The sequence below is a fragment of the Peromyscus californicus genome, unplaced genomic scaffold (assembly GCF_007827085.1).
Source record: "Peromyscus californicus insignis strain IS unplaced genomic scaffold, ASM782708v3 Scaffold_23__1_contigs__length_62951481, whole genome shotgun sequence".
In the NCBI taxonomy this organism is placed as follows: Eukaryota; Metazoa; Chordata; class Mammalia; order Rodentia; family Cricetidae; genus Peromyscus; species Peromyscus californicus.
The window spans coordinates 52,683,480-52,703,985 of NW_026294534.1; the positions used below are offsets into that span (position 1 = coordinate 52,683,480).

At 36.0% G+C, this 20,506-nt stretch overlaps 1 protein-coding gene and 1 non-coding gene across 6 annotated transcripts in view; one reads left to right on the forward strand and one right to left on the reverse strand.

The window, feature by feature from the left end:
- Positions 1–20,506, forward strand: part of Spock3 (SPARC (osteonectin), cwcv and kazal like domains proteoglycan 3) — a 466,472-nt gene that overhangs the window by 235,265 nt on the left and 210,701 nt on the right. The window lies entirely within an intron of this gene.
- LOC128119526 (small nucleolar RNA SNORA70) lies at positions 18,163–18,297 on the reverse strand. The gene has a single exon (XR_008221556.1). It is a non-coding gene; the product is annotated as a small nucleolar RNA SNORA70 (small nucleolar RNA).

Consider the following 20,506-nt stretch of genomic DNA (forward strand, 5'->3'; position numbering starts at 1 on the left):
TAAATTAACAAATGGAAAGTATTCTTTTTCCTGAGTAAAAAAATGCAGCCTGTTTTCAAGATTACGGCAATATTCTTCTAACTACATTAAAATCTGCAATATTTTGCTTGTAACATTTAAAATTTTGGGGGATTAAAGTTAGGCTAATAGTGCAATCACATTTTTAATGGACAACCTATTTTATCTACCCATTTATGTGAGAATGACCTAGAAATGAGAATTTCAGTCAAGTCTTATATACAAATGTTCTCTCCAGGCTATTTAATCTCCTTCAATTGTTTATTTTCACTGACAAAAAATAACTTAGTGCTGTATATTTAAGATTTTATATAAAGTGTTACTATCCTGAAACCTTCTTTCCAATTTTATTCTCAAATCTTGTTGATTTATATATTACCATAATAATTTTGGTTTAAGGCTATCCTATTTCAAGCATAAATATGTTAGGACTGTATTAGAATCATTTAAAATTAGCAATTTGGAAAGATGCAGCCCATTTTCTAAAGTTATTGCATTTTCTTAATTATGACTGTGATATATTACCAGGGTTCTGGTGCCTTCCAGATTACAAGTATTTTTGTCTGTAACTCACCGTTAGCTTCCTATGTATGTATATACATTTATTAAACTTATCTTAAACAATGCCATTGATCCTTTTTTAAATCCTCCTTTATTCATATCATAGGCATTTTTGTTTATTTTTCATATATAATCAATATCTCTTTAAATCTTGACTATATAAACATTTTATGGTTGTCTCATAAACTAATACATGGCATGGCTTTTGAAGCATGAAACTCCATCGTTTGTAATTACTCTGTCCAAGTTCATCCTTGCTGATGTTGACTTACATCTTCATGAGTTTAGTCATCATAACATGAATTTGTTTAAGTCTTGGGAACACTCAGGAAGTCATGTTGGGAATTCTTGAAAGTTTAAATTTGTCAGAGTGAATCAAGTGTTCACCATGGAACTCAAAATGCTTTAATTCATTCTCCTAGTTGGGGTTGCCTGAAAGCAAGCAGTAGATTTTGGTGGATGGGACTTGTAAGAATGTCTCCTTAGAAATATCAGCTGACTAAAACTGTTTTTCTCATTAAGAAATTTTGTGAAGAAAGGGGTTTATTTAAGCTTACAATGGCACATCACAGTTAATGATAGGAGGAAGTAAGGCCAGGAAGTCAGGGCTGCAACCTGGAGGCAAGAACCGAAACATACTGCTTACTGGCTTGCTCCTCCATGGTTTGTTTATTTTGCATTCTTATTTTTCTAAAACATTTTTCCTTTTATTGTAAATAGATTTGTTGTGGGATAATCATTTTATGCACTGTGAAGATGTGTCTCTGCCAGGGCAACTTCTGATTTGTTTTATAAAGAGCTGAACAGTCAATAGCTAGGCAGGAGAGGGTTGTTGGGACTTCCAGGCAGAGCTAGGAACACTGGGAATAAAAGAGGCAGGATTCACCAGTAAAATGAGCAGGAAGTGGTACGCATGGTACTGAACAGAGATAATAAGCCATGTTGCAGAACGTAGATTAATATAATGGGTTAATTTAAGTTACAAGAGTTTATTGGGAACAAACCTAAGTTAGGGCCGATATCTGATCATATTGAATACTTCATTGTGATGCAGTAATTTTGCATTTTAGTGGTGCTTCCAAAAATTTCATTATCTATAATACAATACTTTATGATATTTTGTATGTACTTAAACATTTTAAAACCTTTGATGTAAATGGAGTAATTTTATTTAGTATTCAAGCCCAAAGGGGACCAGGCTCTTCTAGCACCAGCTCTGAGGTTACAGTTTGCATCAATGTACTGTGAACGGTACTGTGTACTGTGTACTGTGAAGCCTGAAATGTGTCTGACTCAATTTCCATATGGCAAAGTATACAATAACTTTGGTTAATGCATGCATTTAAATATACAAATTTTTTTTTGTTTGTTTTTTTGTTTTTGTTTTTCGAGACAGGGTTTCTCTGTGTAGCTTTGCGCCTCTCCTGGAACTCACTTGGTAGCCCAGGCTGGCCTCGAACTCACAGAGATCCGCCTGGCTCTGCCTCCCGAGTGCTGGGATTAAAGGTGTGCGCCACCACCGCCCGGCAAATATACAAATTTTTTATGTGACTATAACTGCCTGGTTTTGATTAGTTAATATTTAAAATCATTGATTCTTGCTCTCTATAATTTAACCTGATTTCTACTTTGACCCTTTCTATCTTTAAACATATAATATCTGTGACAACAATGGTGCTTAGCAATGGTCATTTTTGGACTTTAAAACAGTCAAGTACAGGTGGAGCACAAGATAATGTTCAGAAATACAACTGTATCTATTGATATTGCTTCAGATATTTTACCATGTTAAAAATGATAGGAACATTAGCAAAGCAGAAACATGACTAATAAAGAAATCACATGGAAAGTTGATTAACATCATTAATCATGAAAGTAAAACTCAACTCCCAAAGAAAATATTTTGACATATTATTTGGATGGCCAATAAAATAATGATATAATAATAATAATAATAATGATAATAATAATAACTAATACTAGTAATGTGTAAATGGAGAGTTGAAGAAACTTCAACTCTTAACCACAAGTATACATTGAACAGAATTAGATATAATCATGAAATAACTTGCTACAAGTAGACCAACAACTTTTGTTTGAAATTCTCTCGTGTATTAAAACTATCACATGCCATCAAACTACTGAAATGATGCAATAGTTGTCATACCACTACACATTAGAATAGTAGTCAGTAAACAGAAAAGCCATATGCTTGCAGTTTAGAAAAACCTTCAATGAGTTATTGCAATGGAAAAAAGCAGGAGCTGGAAGACTTGTGATCTCTTATATTCCATTTATATGGAAGGCATAGAAATAGCCCAGTTGTCACCAAGTTCTAATAGGATTAACTACAAAACTTATGGACAGTGTTCTCAAATGGAACATTTGTTATGTATCTTGGTTGAGGTGGTATTTATATGTGTAATTGAAAATATTAATTCTTTCCATACCTAGCAGAAAAGTGTGAGGTGTATAAATTAGTAATTAACAAAGATGATTTTTAATTGGAGCACATGACCTTTTTTAAATGTAATTTCTGGGCTTGAATAGACTCATGTATATCAGCTAGGTATAATTTTGGATAAAACTGCCACGGCCACTACTACACTAGATCTCAATTTAAAAAATATATAAAATTCCTTTTTGTTGTCTTGCATTCTATCTATCTATCTATCTATCTATCTATCTATCTATCTATCTATCTGTTTATTGTTTTTACATCTGACTTCAATTTCCTCTCCCTCCTCTCATCCCAGCCACTCTAATCTACCCCTTCTCTTTTCTTTTCAGAAAAGGGCAGGTCCACCATGGATACCAACCAGCCATGGTATATTAAGTTGTAGTGAGACTAGGTACCTCCTCTCCTATTGAGGCTGGATGAGACAACCCTGTTGGAGGAAAAGGTCCCCAAAACAAGCAACAGAGTCATAAATAGTCCCTCTTTCCCTCTGTTAGGAGTCCCACAGAAGATTAAGCTACACAACTGTAATACATATGCAGAGGTCCTAAGTCAGTCCCATACAGGCTCTCTGGTCATTGGTTCAATCTCTTTGAGCCCCTATGAGCCAGGTTATTTGATTCTGTGGATTTACTTGTAGTGTCCCTGGCCCCTGTGGTTCCTATAATCTTTTCTCCCCTTGTTAAAAGAGTTCCCCAGGCTTTGCCTAATGGCCTAATGTTTGGCTGTGTGTCTCTGCATCTGTTTCCATCATTTCCTAGGTGAAGCCTCTCTGATGACAATTGGGGTAGGCACCAATCTATGAGTACAGCAGAATATCATTAGGAATCATTTCATTGACTCCCCCCACTTGTCATATTTGGTTCTAACCTAGGTCTCTGGGCTGTCTAGTCTCTGCTCCTGGCCCTCAAGGCAGTGTCAGGAGTGGGTTTCCTTTCATGATATGGGTTACAAGATAAACCAGTCATTGGTTGGGCACAAGGACAATTATAATGCCCTATCAGACTATAAAATTAAAGGACTTAGAAAAAAATGATTCTTTTAAATTAGTCAAATATCTGGAAATCAAGTCAGGTGGAAATTCTGGTATATTGGGTCTTGGGAAGGACATCTTTCATGGCCCTTCTGAGACTACAATATCCGGACATACATATTTTTTGTGTGCTGTCGTTGACTCTTCCATTTGGTTTTTGAATCTTCACAACAGTTGCATTATCTCAAATGCAGAGCACTGATACACTTATTTGCTTGCTTTTAATTTATTGTAAGTTATGAATGAGAATGTGCATCTTTTTTCAGATACATAGCAACAGAACACTATAATTTAACTCAGTTTCAGCTTGTTTAAGTCAAATGAACAAATGATAAGTAAAGTTAAGTTACTGAAAACATCAAGCTTGTTATTTGAAATGTACAATTATCACAGGAAGGATAACCAGTTCTTTGGTGTATAGTAACATACATGTATAACCAAAAATAAACCAAATATTTGCAACTTGGACTAAAATATGCCAGTGCCCGGCTTTTCTGGAGAAAAGTAAAAAAGACTTCAATTGACCTGTTCTAGGAAGGTAGAGCCACACTGAAAAAAAAAAAGAAAATGAAAAAGAAAACAATTCCATAAAGGTCAGTATCCCAAATGTTGTTCTAAGTCTCTAGCAGGATTAATGCAAAACTTGGATCCGAAGATGGATTTTCTGTTGTTAAATCAGCTAAGTGCAGTGTATGCAAAATAAGACAAAGTAAAAGCATAATATGCTCTAGTAAACACTTTTCTCATTAAAGTTACAAAAGACCTGATAAAGCAGCTAAAGAAAGAAAAGCTTAACACTGACACACAGTTTGAGGTTACAGTCCATTCAACATGGTGAGGAAGTCATGGTGGCAGGATCTAAGCTAGCTGCTCACATTGTATCTGCAGTTAGAGAGCAGAGGGAAATGAACACTGGGACTCTATTCACCTTCTACCTTTGACCCCAGCTCATGTATGGTGCTGCCCAAACTAGAGATGGCTCTTCTCACCCGATTCATCCAGATCTAGAGAATCCTCCATAGATAAGCCCAGAGATTTGTGTCCTAGGTGGATCTAGAACCCATAAAGTTGACAACCATTATTAACTCTCATGTCTCTAAAAGTATATATTTATATTCATGTCCTCTCTTGGTTTACCCTTGCCCAGAGTGCTGATGGCCTCAGCAAATACCGTCCAACTATAGGATGGATTGCCTATGTTCCTGCAGTATAATGTATAGAATGGATAAATGGTAACTTTCTGCAAGATATAGGTAGTCTCATTACAACTGTATACTTGAAAAAGTATGTGTTTGTTAAATCATTGCCAATTCAACGATCAAATGTTTCATTGTAAATTGTTTTGTATGTGACATTTTGTTGGGAAATGTGGCAATACAAATAGAGACACAAACACGAGCTACAGATCATCAGGAGATTAGCATAAATACAGTAACCTTGATATTTCTGCAATAAGATGAATAACAATTATAAGCTAAATAAAGACACACCTTAGGAAGGCTTACCTGGTGCTTGGAAGATGATCTATTTTTAAATAATGGGAAATAAATACTATTGTCATTCCAAAAATGAACATATGCAAGCAACATAAATAAAAATATAAGGTAAATTTCATCACAGTTGTCAGATCCAAGAAATATATGAACAGCGTGGTTCCTGGCACATTCAGATAATTACAACCTGTTTTTCCTCAGAACTTTTAACATCAACCAAAAGTATCTAATTGTACTAGAAAAACAAACTTTCCTAGACTCTGAAACTTGATAATCATCCCAGGTTTCAAATAAACAAACTAAAGCTTTCTTATTTTTCCTTGAAGTGACCTTGATTAACACCCACACTTCTCTTAAATGGTCATGCACCAGGACCAGCATTTCCTACTAGCTGAAAACTTCCAGGTACCGTCACAAAACAATGGGATTTCTAAACTGAAAACATAATGAAAGATTTAGGTTTCAATGCCTGGCAGCTGAGAAACTAAGTTCTAAAAACTTGGCATTATGACTCTCGTCAAGAAATATGAGCAAAGCAAAGTAAGAAGTTGTGTAAATTCCCTTTGTTATTGACATCCATATGAAATTTATATTTATATATGTTATTAATAGCTTTCTCATAATTCACTCACCTTCAATATTCTCCTAAAATATAAAAGTAAGATTGCACAAAGCATTTCAAATAGACATTTTATAAGTCAAACTCCCAAGCTAATCCTGTTCTAAATATAAGCATGAAATGAAGGTGAAATGAATGAGTATGTTTTGTTGTCTAGAAGAATGGTAAATAGTACTTCATAGACCATACAGTCTATACACAAAGGGTGCATTATACACTTGCCATCTTGTACATGGAGGTATTGGGAAATGAAATACCACCATGCATTCTTCAACAGCCACTAGACTACCTGTTATCAAACAAATTGGGTTCATTTTCTGTTTTACCAAGGGAGAACACACAACATGAAGAAGCATCCCAGTGGTGAAACATACCTCCAAACTCAGTATTCAGAAAACCACAGCCAATGAAGATGCAGAGTTGTGGAGGATGGACCCAAAGGATACATCTACAAAACAACTCCCATACCTAAGGCTCAGGGAACATTGTGAAAGAAGGGTAGAAACAGTCAAGATTGAGAAAAATGTTAGAAATAGGGTACGTCAAAAATATCTGTCATACATGCATTGTGCAAAAGCTCTGATTGGCAGGTTGACTACTTCACCCAGATAGAGGATGCTCTTGTGCTCATCATCCTAAGGAAATTTTAACTCTGCTGCTTTGTCAACTCTCTGAAGCCTTTTATCTTTATAGCACATATGGCTTCGCCACATGAAACTAGTAAACACAGTTCTGATCTAATTTAATACTCGCATTACAGTTACATTTTAAATATCATATCAGGAGGTCTATAAACAACTAGGATAGTATGTGGAGTAGCTTGGCAATGCTCACAATGCGTTACAGTTGCCAGCACCATAAAACTCCATTTGCTTTTGCTTAAAAGTGTTGAGTATTGAATTTGCCTTCCCCTGGACTGTAATTAACAACATTTTGAACTGCTTACAAGATTCAATTGACTGACAATATTAATCACACATTCAGAAAGAAATTGGCCATTACGTTTGATTTTTTTCTTATGTGTCCTCGGCAGCTAATCACTGATTAAAACTAAGGAAATGGCCCTTTTCACCATGCTCCATGCCCATTTATTTTCTTGGTATATTTAATCTTTAAAGATTTTTTCTCCCTCATTTCATCAGATCTTGACTCTAAATGTCTATAGACATGGAAGAAAACCAAGAAACAATATTTTTTTTTCTCAAGAGGCACAGTTTTTCCAGATAATTAAATCCAGGAATGTTCAAAGAAAACACAGCGAGCAGCATAAATTACGTTCTATTGAGGGATATAGGTCGTTCCTCATGAATGGCTACTGACAAAACAATTTTGTGGAAAGCTTTGAAAAGTCATTAATAGTTTTGAAAGTTTTGAAAACTAGTACATTTTTGCAGAAGAAAGCAGCAAGGTTCAGTTTCACATTTTAAAGATGTACTCCAAATACTTGCAGATATTTCATTTTTATTTTGACAGTATTTTTAAAAACACATGTAAGATTTCTGTGCAGAAAATCTTATGAATGCAATGGGAGGTTTTTATTTTCCAGTGGCATTCACATAGATACCATTTCATGAAGCAAATAATGAAATGTAAATATCAAAAAGAATAAATTTACAAGACAAAGACATCTGAAAGATTGGAGGAACTCCCCATTATACATGACCAGTATATAGAACTGTCCATAGCAGCACAGGCAGACTCTACACTCAAGAAAGATGGAAACAGTTTCTGTTTTACTTGATTATTTTACATTTTTCTTAGATTTGGAATATTTTGGATAATCAGTACTTGTTAAGTAAGTAAGCACTAGTAATTTAGGTAGAGCTCTCTAATTGGTTTTCATAGCAATATGCTACCTATACTTGATAATTAGCTAACACAATTAAAATAAAAATTTAGAATATATTAAAATGATTGCTAGTGTGTATTCCAGAAGCAGCTTTATTTTTGGGTGAAAGTCTAGACTCTGTTAATCCATGGATGTAAAATGAAATTATCTCAGGGTGTCTACAAAGTGAGGTTAAGGAAGATACCCATGTTACAAGATAAATGCAATACTAATGGTGCTTCAAATATAGAAAGCAGAATATCAGAACTTGTGGAAGCTAATGTTATTTGGTGCTTTTGTAATACTCTGGGGTTATAGATTGTGATGGCTTTGGGGTTAAGTCAATACACTGATAGGTTATCTTTTTAGATACCTTAAGACATACACTTGCATTGATTCGGGAAATAAAAGACAGCACACCCTACAAGACAGTAGTCTAGTTGTACTGTTTGGTTATGCATCTCTGTCTGCCTGCTCTCTCTTGTCATCACTGCCCATCCTTTCCATGCTTATTCAGTATCAATGCTGCCCATCTCTCCCAGGTGTGGTAGTGACTCTTAGATACATAGTAACACACTAAACAACATGACTGGGAACTATCGGCAGTTTCTGGGCTTCTCTATTTTTTATTCATGCCTTTTTATTTGCAAGTGTTCTTACACAACGTAGGAAAGCTTGTCATTTTTCTATTCATGGTTCTTATGAGATATGATGAGAACTTTGTCATATTGGGCTGAGGAAGGACTAATACTGTATGTGAAATATATCATCTCAATAAGACCCTTAATCTAAATTGCGTGAGAACCGAGACTGTGTTTATAGATAGTCACATTACAGTGGCCAGATGTTAACTTAGTCCCAGATCCATAAATGCATTGAAAGATTGTTTAGTATAAACTCTCCTTCCTTTCTCTTCCAACTCCTTTCTCCTTCTCTCTCTCCTCAACCTTCCTTCTTTTCTTTCTCTGTTCATTCATTCATCTCTTCCCTTTCATCTATACATTATTTTATCTCCCTGCTTTCTCTAAGGAGTCACAGGTATTACTAAGCTAAATTAAATAATGAAACTTATTAAAGTATATTATACTGGTCACAAATATTAACCCATAATTTCCACATTGGTCAGAACTTTTTCAACTTCAGGCATTATTACAATGCAAATGAGGATCATACCACAATAATGAGTCCAGAAGAATGCATTAAATATTAGTGGTTAAGCACACCAACATTTCTTAATTTTTTTTCAAGAGAAATAAATGGGAAATGAATAGTAAGTTCTATCAGAAAGATGTGTTACCCTGTTTGAAATTATAGCATATTTGATGTAGATATTGTCCTCTGTGCTCAAGATGATTCCAAGGAGACAGTTTCTTCTTTAAAAAAAAGTTCATGTAAATATTAACTGAGCAAGGAATGCAGCAACGGACATGCTAGAAAGGATGAGGGGAAGTACAAGAGGTCTCGATCCTACACACAGAACTACAGACAACTAAAGAAAGTGGAGAGCTGAAGAAACAGTTTTCCTCAGGGAAGAATCCACAAATCTATTATTGAATACCAAACAGTCTGTGCTGGAAACATACTTAAAAGTAGCAATACACAGACTGAGCATGTTGTACATATGTATTTAGGAACACACACACACACACACACACACACACACACACACACACACACATATAAAACATGTGTTCGTAATCATATACACATACACATATATGCATGTTACAATAATTAATGAAAAAGATAACATGAATTTGAAAAGCTGCAAGGAGGGAGGTCTATGGAAGAGTGTGGAATAAGAAAAGGGGAAAGAGAAATTATACAATTATATTAATGTCAAAAAGCAAAAGAAATAATATTTAAAAGTTCTGTTCATTTGAGCTACAGTATGCAATTAGATAAGAATGTTTTTTGCATATCCTCATGAGGTTCCCTTCTACTCTTTTCAGTTAGGCTACAGCATGTGTGTGTGTGTGTGTGTGGTGTATGTGGTGTGTGTGTGTGTGCAGTGTGTGTGTGGTGTGTGTGTGTATGTGTGGTGTGTGTGTGTGGTGTATGTTTGGTATGTGTGTGGTGTGTGTGTGTGGTGTTTGTGTGTGCTGTTTGTGTGTGGTGTTTGTGTGTGGTGTGTGTGTGGTGTGGGTGGTGTGGGTGGTGTATGGTGTGTGAATGTGTGTCTGTGTGTGTGGTGTGTGTCTGTGTGTGGGGGGGTGTGTGGTGTCTGTGTGTGAGTGTGTGTCTGTGTGTGTATATAGACCTAATCCTTGGGTAGAGCAAGAAGGAATTATAGGATTATTTGCATCAGAAAAATTATGATGGCATTCACATAGAGAACATTTACATTTTAAAACAGAACCTTTTGAGTTAAATTAAGAATATTGTATTAAATAATAAAGTAACCTAAATATTAGACAAGTACCGTTATTTGAAGGAGTTATTTTATTTAGTGTCAAAATATAAAATACAATGGAAACCTGGGGAGGTTCATCCATATTCCTTCTTGTTGTTTATTTTCTTCATAATTCACATATCTTAGTCCAAATTTCCATTCAAAATTTTATATGAAAAAATTTTTACATTTAAATTTCTATTATTTGTGCTTGGACTTAATATAAAAATGGTTTATTTATCTTTATTGCTTTGTTCCTAAAATAACATAAGATTCAAAATTAAGCTATTAAAATGGAATATTAAAGATTAAAGATTATTAATTATAATTTGGAGTTGCTGGTGTCTACAGTAAGTTAAGTTCCTTGTTTTATATCTTGTCTAATTAATTATATTGGCTAGTTCAAAAGAGTCTTGCATGGGTGTGTAAGTCTAATTAATTAGTGAATACCTTTATACATAGATGTCTTTTACGGTTTTAAAGCTTTATTTACTCTATATGTTTATCATGCTGATAGAGGCTATTTATTGGCATACAGGGTACCATTTTATATTCATTTATATTGCGTGTAATTTAAGAATCATTTAAGTTTTCTATTGTGTGTAGTCTATTGTAATGAGAGCCATAAAAATGAACTACATTACATATTACCTATGTCATAAAATTTTACAGTGGCTTATTTTTATTTTTAGAGCAATTTAAGATCCACAGCAAACCTGGCCACAAGGTCCAGGTTTTCTGAACATTCCCTGCACTCCTGTGCCCAGCCTCCCCCATCATCTCTGTGTATATTTGTTGCAACTGATGAAGCTACAATGGCACAGATTTATAGTCTAAAACTTATACATTTCATTAAGATCACTTTGTATACTATATATTTTATGGGCTTTTGAAGATATATAATGACTTGGATTTATCATTACACCATGACTCACAATGACTTTCTAGCCCTAACAGTCTTCTGGTCCCTGCTTCTTGTTTATTCTTTCCTCTCTCCTAAGCCTCTGGTAATCACTGATATTTTATGCCTCAAAGTGTTACTATTTTTTCAAACATCATATACTTGTAGTCATACAATATGTGATTTTTTTAGATGGCTTTTTTACTTAATAACATTCATTTACCTTTTCTATGTCTTTTGTTACCTTATTAGCTCATTTTTTTCTTAGTGTGATTTTTACTTGGATGTAAGTTTGGGAAACAAACAATAACAAATGCTAATAATAATGGAGAGAGCAGGAAACCCTTATACACAGCTGGTGGGAATGGAAATTACTTCTGTCATTTTACAAACACCACACTGTCTTATCAGCCAGCTGTACCACCTGGAGACATATCTGAAAGACACCAAAACAATATTCCATAGAGGTAACCGCACATGCATTCTTATTCTTTATTTTTAATATTTTTATTTTATAATTAATTTAATTTTACATATCAGCCATGGATTCCTCTCTCCTCCCTTCTTCCACCCCCCTCAGCCTTCCCCCCAATTCCCTCCCCCATTCCCACCTCCTCCAAGGCAAGGTCTCCCCTAAGGAGTCAGCCCAGCCTGGTACATTTAGTTGAGGCAGGTTCAGTCCCTTCCTCCCTACACCAAGACTGAGCAAAGTGTCTCAGCATAGATCCCTAGGTTCCAAAAAGCCAGCGCATGCACCAAGGACAGGTCCTGGTTCCACTGCCTGGGGGCCTCCTAAACAGTTCAAGCTAATCAACTGTCTCACTTTTCCAGAGGGCCTAGTCCAGTTCCATGGGGGCTCCTCAGCTAGTGGTTCACAGTTCATGTATTCTTATTCTAGCACTAGTCATAACAGTTGAGTTCTAGAATCAGCCTAGGTCCACATCAAGACATTAATGGGCAAGTAAAATGTGGCATCTATAGCCAATGGAGTTTTATTCAGACATAAAGAATAATTTATTTATGCTGTTTGCTGAGATAATGGATACAACTGGATCATCATAGGAAGTAAAGGCAAACAGAGAAAAAGACAAAAGAGAAAGGCAAGTGGGGAAGACTAGTGGGAGGATGTCTTAGTTAACATTTCTATTGATTTGATAAACACGACGACGACCAAAAAGCAAGTTGGAGAGGGAAGGGTTTACTGGGCTTATACTTCCATATCACTGTTCAGGGGTCAGGGCAGGAACCTGGAGGCAGGAGCTGGTGCAGAGGCCATGGAGGATACTGCTTATTGGCTGACTCCTCATGGCTTGCCCAGTCTGCTTTGTTATAAAACTCAGGACCACCAGTTCAGGGATGGCAGCACCTACAATATTGTGGGCTCTGCCCCACTGATCGCTCATTAAGAAAATGCCTTACAGGCTTTCTTGCAATCCGTTATTATCAAGACATTTTCTTTATTGAGGGTTCCTCCTTTCATGTGGCTTTCACGTGTGTCAAGTTGACCTAAAACTATCCAGCAAAGAAGGGGAGAGAGAGGACTTTAAAAAAAAGGAGTGGGAGCAGCAACCTGTTCTAACATATGAAATATTGAAGGAAATTGTCTATATGAATCTCACCTGTGCTGACTGTGTGTTGCCTAGTAGGAAAGAAAGCCTTCTAGGATCTTGATAGGTGTGGCCACTGATGGTTTCATATAAAATATATTTCTGTGTACTGAGAGCTGATCCTAAGGATTGGGAATGGGCTAGGAGGCTGGTGCTGAGGGGGTCCACAGAAAGGAAGAAAGCAGAATCTTCCACCAGGTTCTGCTTAGTCCCCTGGAAATGTGGGCAGAGAGTATGCAGAGGCCATAGCAGAATGTCTACTACAGATAATGGGATGAGAATGGGGGACTGGGATTGGAGGAATGTAGGGAGAGATGAAGATCTACAGTTAGCCCATCCACTACCATGAATGAAGTGCCCTATGATTTACCAGGAAGTGTTTCCTGGTTTTGGGACCTGGAAGAAAGCAATGAGTTGGAAAAGGGGAATTTGAAGAGGAAGATCCTTATGATCCACTGGATATGGTGTCAGAGAGAAAGGACAGGCAGCTACAGCAGGTAATCTGATGCAGACATGGGGATGAGACTGGGAGATTGGGTTTGGGGGAGTGGAGGGAGAGGAAAAGATTTGCAGTTAGCCTATCTGTTTCTCTGCCAAAGTAGCCAACTTGATCTTAATGGATGATATTTAGATGCAATCTTGAATTTAGTTTGCAATAATTGTATTGATAAGTTTTTCATCTTGTGTACATCACAGAGAACAGTCTGTAATTTACTTTTTGTTAATGCTGTGCCTTTACCAGGCTTTTATATCCATGTAATATTAGCTTCTTAAAAAGTTTGGAAGCCTTCATGCTTTTTCTTTTCTGTGAAATAATTTCAGTTATATTGATACTAGTTTTCCTTTGGATGTCTGGTAGAATTCTGCAGCAAACCAATTTGGTCCTCTTTTAGTTGGAAGACTTTTTATTACTTCTCCGATACTGTTAGTGTTATAGATACTCAAAGTGATTTGCTTTATCTTAGTTTAATTTTGGTAGGTTACATGAACCTTGGAATCTATCAATTTATCTAGGTTTTTCCAGTTTAATGGAATACAGTTTTTAAAGCATATTCTTATGATGTTTTGAATTTTGTTGAATGTAAAATGCTGCCTTTTTCATCCTCAAGGTTATTAATTTGGGAATTCTTTGGATGAATTTGACTAAAGGTTTGTCAATTCTATTATTTCAAAGAACCAACATTTTTGTTTCTCTGATTCTTTCTATTATTTTTATTTTCATATCTACCTTCCTTGGTTGGCATCAATTTTGACCCTAGTTTTGGAAGTCACATTATTAAGCACTTCATATAAAAGGTCCCATTTTTTAGGGCTATCAACATTCTTCTTAGGACTGCCTTCAGTGTGTCACTTAGGTATTCCTATGCTAGGTTTTCATGTTCACTCAATTCTAGTTTTTGAAAAAATTCTTTAATGATTTCTTCATTGACCCATGTATTACATTATTTGAGTACTGCATATATTGGGTCAGAATTACAAATGTTGTATTCCTAAGCATGTCGGTTTAGGGGTAGTATCATGTTTTGAATTGATAGCTGTTTTTTTTTTTCCAGATTTTATTTATTTGACAGGCATGCTTGTTTTTCCTGCATGTGTGTAAGTACACCACATGTATGCCTGGTACCCACTGAGTTGACAGCAGAGCAGCAGTTCCCTAGAACAGGAGTAACAGATCTTTGTAAGACTCTGTGTGGGCGTTGGGAAACAAGGCTGGGTCCTTTGCAAGAGCAACAAGTGTTCCAAGATGCTGCACCATCTCTGCATCCCAATATCTAAGCGTTTGAGTCATATGAAAAATATTCACAAGATTTGGGGTCCTCGTGTGAGCAAACAGAGGGACTCTCTGCTAAAACTTATTTACTGACCTTTATGCTCCTCTTCTATAGTGCAAGTACTATGCAGAATGGTGAGTGTAGAGTCCTTTTACTAAAACAAAACAGAAAGCAAACAAGTAAAGCATAGAGCATTGTAAGATATCAGAACCACTGTTACAATTAGTTGCAAAGCAGATGGACCACACCTTAAAAGAGTGGATGGGACCCTTGTCCAATCAATTTTGTAAGCGATCGGTCTGTCTAACTGGCTATAGTTTTAGTGCTAACCTGGGCGATATGTGGAAAAACAGAATCTAAAATACAGCCACAAGGGAATAACGGGAGGAGAATTGCAAAATAAACACAGCAAGAGTAGAAGCTTCTAATCCTTGATCCTTTGATGCCTTTCTTTGATGTAATTGAATCATGAAGTTTATATGTTAGTGTGTGACAAACCTAGATACATCCCCTGTATACTCAAAGGAATTATTACCTTGATTTACAAAGATTTCCAGACACAGTTGAGCCATTGTCCTACCAGAACAGCAATTTTTTCTCACAATTTATTTTATTTATGTATTTAATCTGTGGTGAGTCAGGGAGTATAAAATATTCTTAAAAATAAAATGCTCACTGAAGAGTTATAAATGAATTCTTTCAGGAATCTAGGATTTCACCTGGAAAAATAGTTGCTAGTTATTTAACAAATGTGACACCTGGGGGCCTGAAATAGATAATTTGTTTCACACGAATAATTCTTCTCCCTTCAAACAAACTTTTTCTTATATTTACAACATTCCTGTGACCAAATTAGTTAAGATTTCTACAGACAGACATTCCTGTTTAGCAAAATTTATGTACTGAGTTATTAAGACAGCCATTCTTCTCATAGTAACACCCGAGGTGAGGACAGCAATGTGATAACATTAAAACAATGTGTTTCCATTTTTATATTTTTGGCTATCTTAAGCGGTGAATGTGCCATAATTTTTCTAAGATAGAAAAGAAAATCAAACGATGTCCTAGATATAATAGAAAAATCTAAGCTTGTGAATGAGAGGTTTTGGGAGATTATAATCACAAATCATAAAAACAGACTTGTGAAAATTGCATCCTACCTTATCAAATGTCACCCACTCTCCTGTATATGTGTGTGTGTGTGTGTGTGTGTGCGTGCACACACACACACATATATACACATATACATATATATAAAAGTTTTTGCATCCACATAAAAGGATTAAGAATTGGCAATATACATAATAGGTTATTTTGTTTCCCCTTGGTTCTAAATATTTGAATACAATTTATAATTGTAGAAATAACAACGATTCAAAAATGACTTTCTGAAATTTTTAAAATATTTACCCAAATATAAGCATTTTGCTTATTATATTACTCCTTAGAAATAAATAGGAGCTTTCAGTGTGGGATCTCTGCCTCTGTCATTTTTCCCAAAGAGGAGGCCAGACGTACCTGCTTCATTGTTTTTATGATTATTTCCTACCTGGGTGGAATTTAAGACCAGGACCCATTTTACCTCTCCCTGCCTCATTGTTTTTATGATTATTTCCTACCTGGGTGGAATTTAAGACCAGGACCCATTTTACTTCTTCCTGGATGATAGGCATTGGACTAAAGTAATATGACAAGACCAAATAGAGAACAGTCATTTAAGGTTGGGAAATTAGACAACTAAACTGTTTGGAGTCAGGAAATGGGTAGAAAGCCAGGAAGATAAAGTTAAGTTAGTGGGTGAGTCAGAAAGTTCAATAGCATTGTGAACACAATAGAATGGTTGCCTGTTCCAGTCTGGTAATTGGGTGACTGCTCAGTCTACGCCATGAACTTCTTTTTCAAGATAGGATATTCACAGTCTAAGGCTGGTGTCATTGTTCTGCATCAAATACTTAGTAGGAGACTGATGCTAGGGTTTACTTGATGAATCACACCCACCTCAGCTGAACAAAAGGCACGTTGGAGGCTGTGTCTTAGTGTTTATGAGCAAATACTGTCATCTCCAACTGCCAAGTGAAATCAGAAAATTTCTATCATTTTTTTTTAAATTTATGCCTAATAGCAGGTATGGGGGCTTCCAGTATTTTTGTATAATAAACAGTCCCCAACACAGCGACCTAATAACCCAGTTTTATATCATCTCTCATAACTCCACATGCTGACTCTTTGCAGCTAGCTATTTCTTACTTGGAGTCTCTATGCTAAGAGCAGTAAGATGAGAACTGAGCTCGGGTCATGGGTATTCATCATGGCTGTTTCATATGACTGGCAGCTGATCAAGATGTCATTTGGAAACTCAGCGGAGGTTATAGACTAAAAGTTTCTCCGGGTGGGTTGGACATCTATCTTGGTGGAAAGATGGAACCTTTTTTTTTTTTTTCATAATCTAGCTTTACAACTCCTGAGTATAACCGTTCATGTGTTATTCTCAGGTCGAGCAACTCATGAAACCCAACTGTCCTTCAAGTAAGAAGATGAAACTTATTTTTTTTGTTATGACTTACCAGATGAATACCCAAGGTAGAATGTCGTTAGTATGGCCATCTTGGAAGTTTATCTACTCCTGCACCCCAGGAGCTTCACTTCCATCAATTCTAAAAATAAAATCTGATAATGATTCCAAAACCTGGTGCCAAATTTTTATTGTGTTGATTGTTTTCTTGATAATAATTTTTTTTAGTTCTTTGCATATTAGTTATCAGTTCTCCCCTATTTGCTGGCCACCTCTTCACTCTGTCACTTTACCATTCATTTTCTATAAGAATGCTTTGAATTTTGTAAGTCCAATGTGTCGCTCATTGACATTATTCCCTGAATCTCAGGATCATTTTTTAGAGGCATTACCTATACCAGCATCTTTATAGAGCTTTCCCACCTTTACCACTAGCATTTCTTCCTTCCTTCCTTCCTTCCTTCCTTCCTTCCTTCCTTCCTTCCTTCCTTCTGTCCTTCATTCCTTCCTTCCCTCCTTCTTTCCTTTCTTTTATTTTTTAGAAGACTGGATGTGAGATTTATTACTGAACATGATTTAGTATGGTACAGGAAGCACTGTGGAAGTCCTCGCAATGCAGGGCTCACCAATTTTCCAGGGGACCACAACTGGGGATATGTTTGACCCCACAGCCATTATGAATGAGCTGCTTCACAGTGACCAAGTCTTCAAATTCATCGGCATTGAGCTTGGTGAATCCCCACTTCTTTGAGATGCAAGACTTCTGGCGACCAGGGAACTTGAACTTGGTCCTACACAGAGCCTCAATCACATATCCTTATTCAGTAGCTGGGTAGATGGGCACAATGACCTGGACCTTGTGAACCCTGGCCATGGTGCCCCAGGGCTTCCCAAAAGCACCATGTATAACTGCTTGGAATCTAAATTGGGCACAGCATTGAAATCAGAGACTTGAATAACTGCCCAAAAATTGTCTCCAAGGTCCCTTAGAGCAACCTATATAGGTAAAAGGCTGCACACACTACCAAGGAGGCTGCTGTTTGCAACCACTGCACACAGGATCTCCATGAGGAAGGGGACTTGGTCAGCTTAATTAGCTACAAACATAGTTTCATTTCTATGTTGAGGTCTTTTATCCATTTAGAGTTTATTTTTGTGCACAGGAATAGATATGATTCTAGTTTCCTACATCTACATATAGATACACAGTTTTCTTTGTGCCATTTGTTGAGGACCCCACATTTTTTTCAAATGTTTATTTTTGTCCTGTTTGTCAAAAGTCAGGTGGCTGAAGTTACAAGGGCATGAGTCTGGGTCATGCATTTTATTCTATTAGTCTATGTGTCAGTTTTTTATGCTATTAAAATGCTATTTTTATTTGAATTGTCCTGTAGTGAGGCAGCATTCATTCTGCTTGGGGTCGGTTTGGCTACTCTAGGTGTTACCATGTGGATTTTATATGTTTTTCTCTGTCTGTCAAAAATTACATTGAGATTTTGAGTGGTGTTGTGTCTTCAATATAAATGTCACAGTGTGGACACAAATGAAAGAAACCGCTGATGTTCAGATACACACTTCTCCTTGTGACCTACTTAACCTGTATAACGCCATGTTGTAACCAGTTATAAAGGCAAACCCTTTTCATGATTATGAGTGGTGTTTATGCCCACCTTCCAAAACTTGCACAGTCTGTTGATAAGAAAACAGAAAAGTTTTCAGGCATTAATTACCATATTTATTATAGCAAAAAGTTATAAATAGCGTGAAAGCACAGGTAGATGGATGCAAACCTAAATGATGAGAAATTCATACAAAATTGTATATCTAGCTCAGTATGCTTTCAAAAACATAACCTTGTAAAAGCTCCCAATATTATGAAATATTTATTAAGAAAATCTGTTACCGATAGCATTTCTCTATTATATGAAATTTTACTTCAATATCCTTTTCATGTATCCCAGTACCCAGAAGATATTTGCCAATGACTGGTGGCATTTCTGGTTGTCAAACCTGGAGGGAGAATGCCTTCTGATTTTTCTTCAGAGGCCCAGGGTGCTGCAAATAGCCTACAAAGCACAGACCAGCCCATTGTTCTCAACACAAGAAAGAATTATCTGGATAGAAATAATATGAATGCCAATGTTTTTGTTGAACACACACATGCACACACACTTGTGTGCACCACAAAATACCACAAAATAGAAAGAAATTCAGGTATTGCAACACAGGGGAAAAAAATTCTGAAAAATGCCATACATGCCACATTTTCATATGCAGACTCTTTCATATACAATTAGCAATTATTTCCTTAAGCATAAGAAATTGACAAAGGTCTCATATTAGCTATATTAAATGATTTTGGTGTGTATTATTCAGTAATGTGAGATTTTGCACATGAATGACAAGAATCAGCTTGTTTTTAATAACTCAGGTTTGGCTGCATTTTCCTAGACTCATATTTATCCAATTGGGAGCATTTCTCCTAGGTCTTTAAAAAATCCCTGCTGACCTTGTTTTGAATCTCAGTTGAAGACATGGAAAAAACCAATATCAACACAAAACCCATGGAAGAAAAAGAAATTGTGGTTGAGGGAACACTTCTGTTTTTTTTTTTTTTTAAAAATACTTTTACTGTTCATCTTTGCAAAACTCCCAAGGTTTAATGAAGCAAAACCATTGCCAAAAATAAAGAAGTAAATGAGAAAAAAATGTTAAAGTCCATTGATGTGAGAACACAGAGAATATATGTAAAAGTAGCCCGGAAGGTGAACTTCTTTGCTGTCACATGCAGAGATCACACGAATGAATGTTGCATTTTATATCTACCAGAGAGTTCTAAGGACAGGTTTTATAGAAGTATCAGCCCAAATTGATTAAACTTGGTCATTGTAGTCTGCAGAGTGGTTAATTGCATTTGACCGAGGTTAAATCTTACCATTACATTCTCTTTGAAAATAGACTTTTAACATTAAGGGGTTCCATGGTTGCTTTTAAGTTTGTGGAAAACTGAATGGTTTTTGTTAACTGTCATGAGATGCCCAAGGGAATTAACAAAGTAGAGACAGCCTTTCCTAAGGAGTGTCAGTGTTCTAACACCCCCATGCCTGATATTCTGCTGGTGGGTTCTTGTGTGTATGTGTGTATGTATGTGTATATATATATATATATATATATGTATATATATGTATATGTATATATGTGTATGTATAATATATGCTACACATACATATATGTATGTATATATGTTGTATGTATGTATTATATGTATTATATGTGCATCGTGTAAATAATGTATATACACAAAATGTCCTT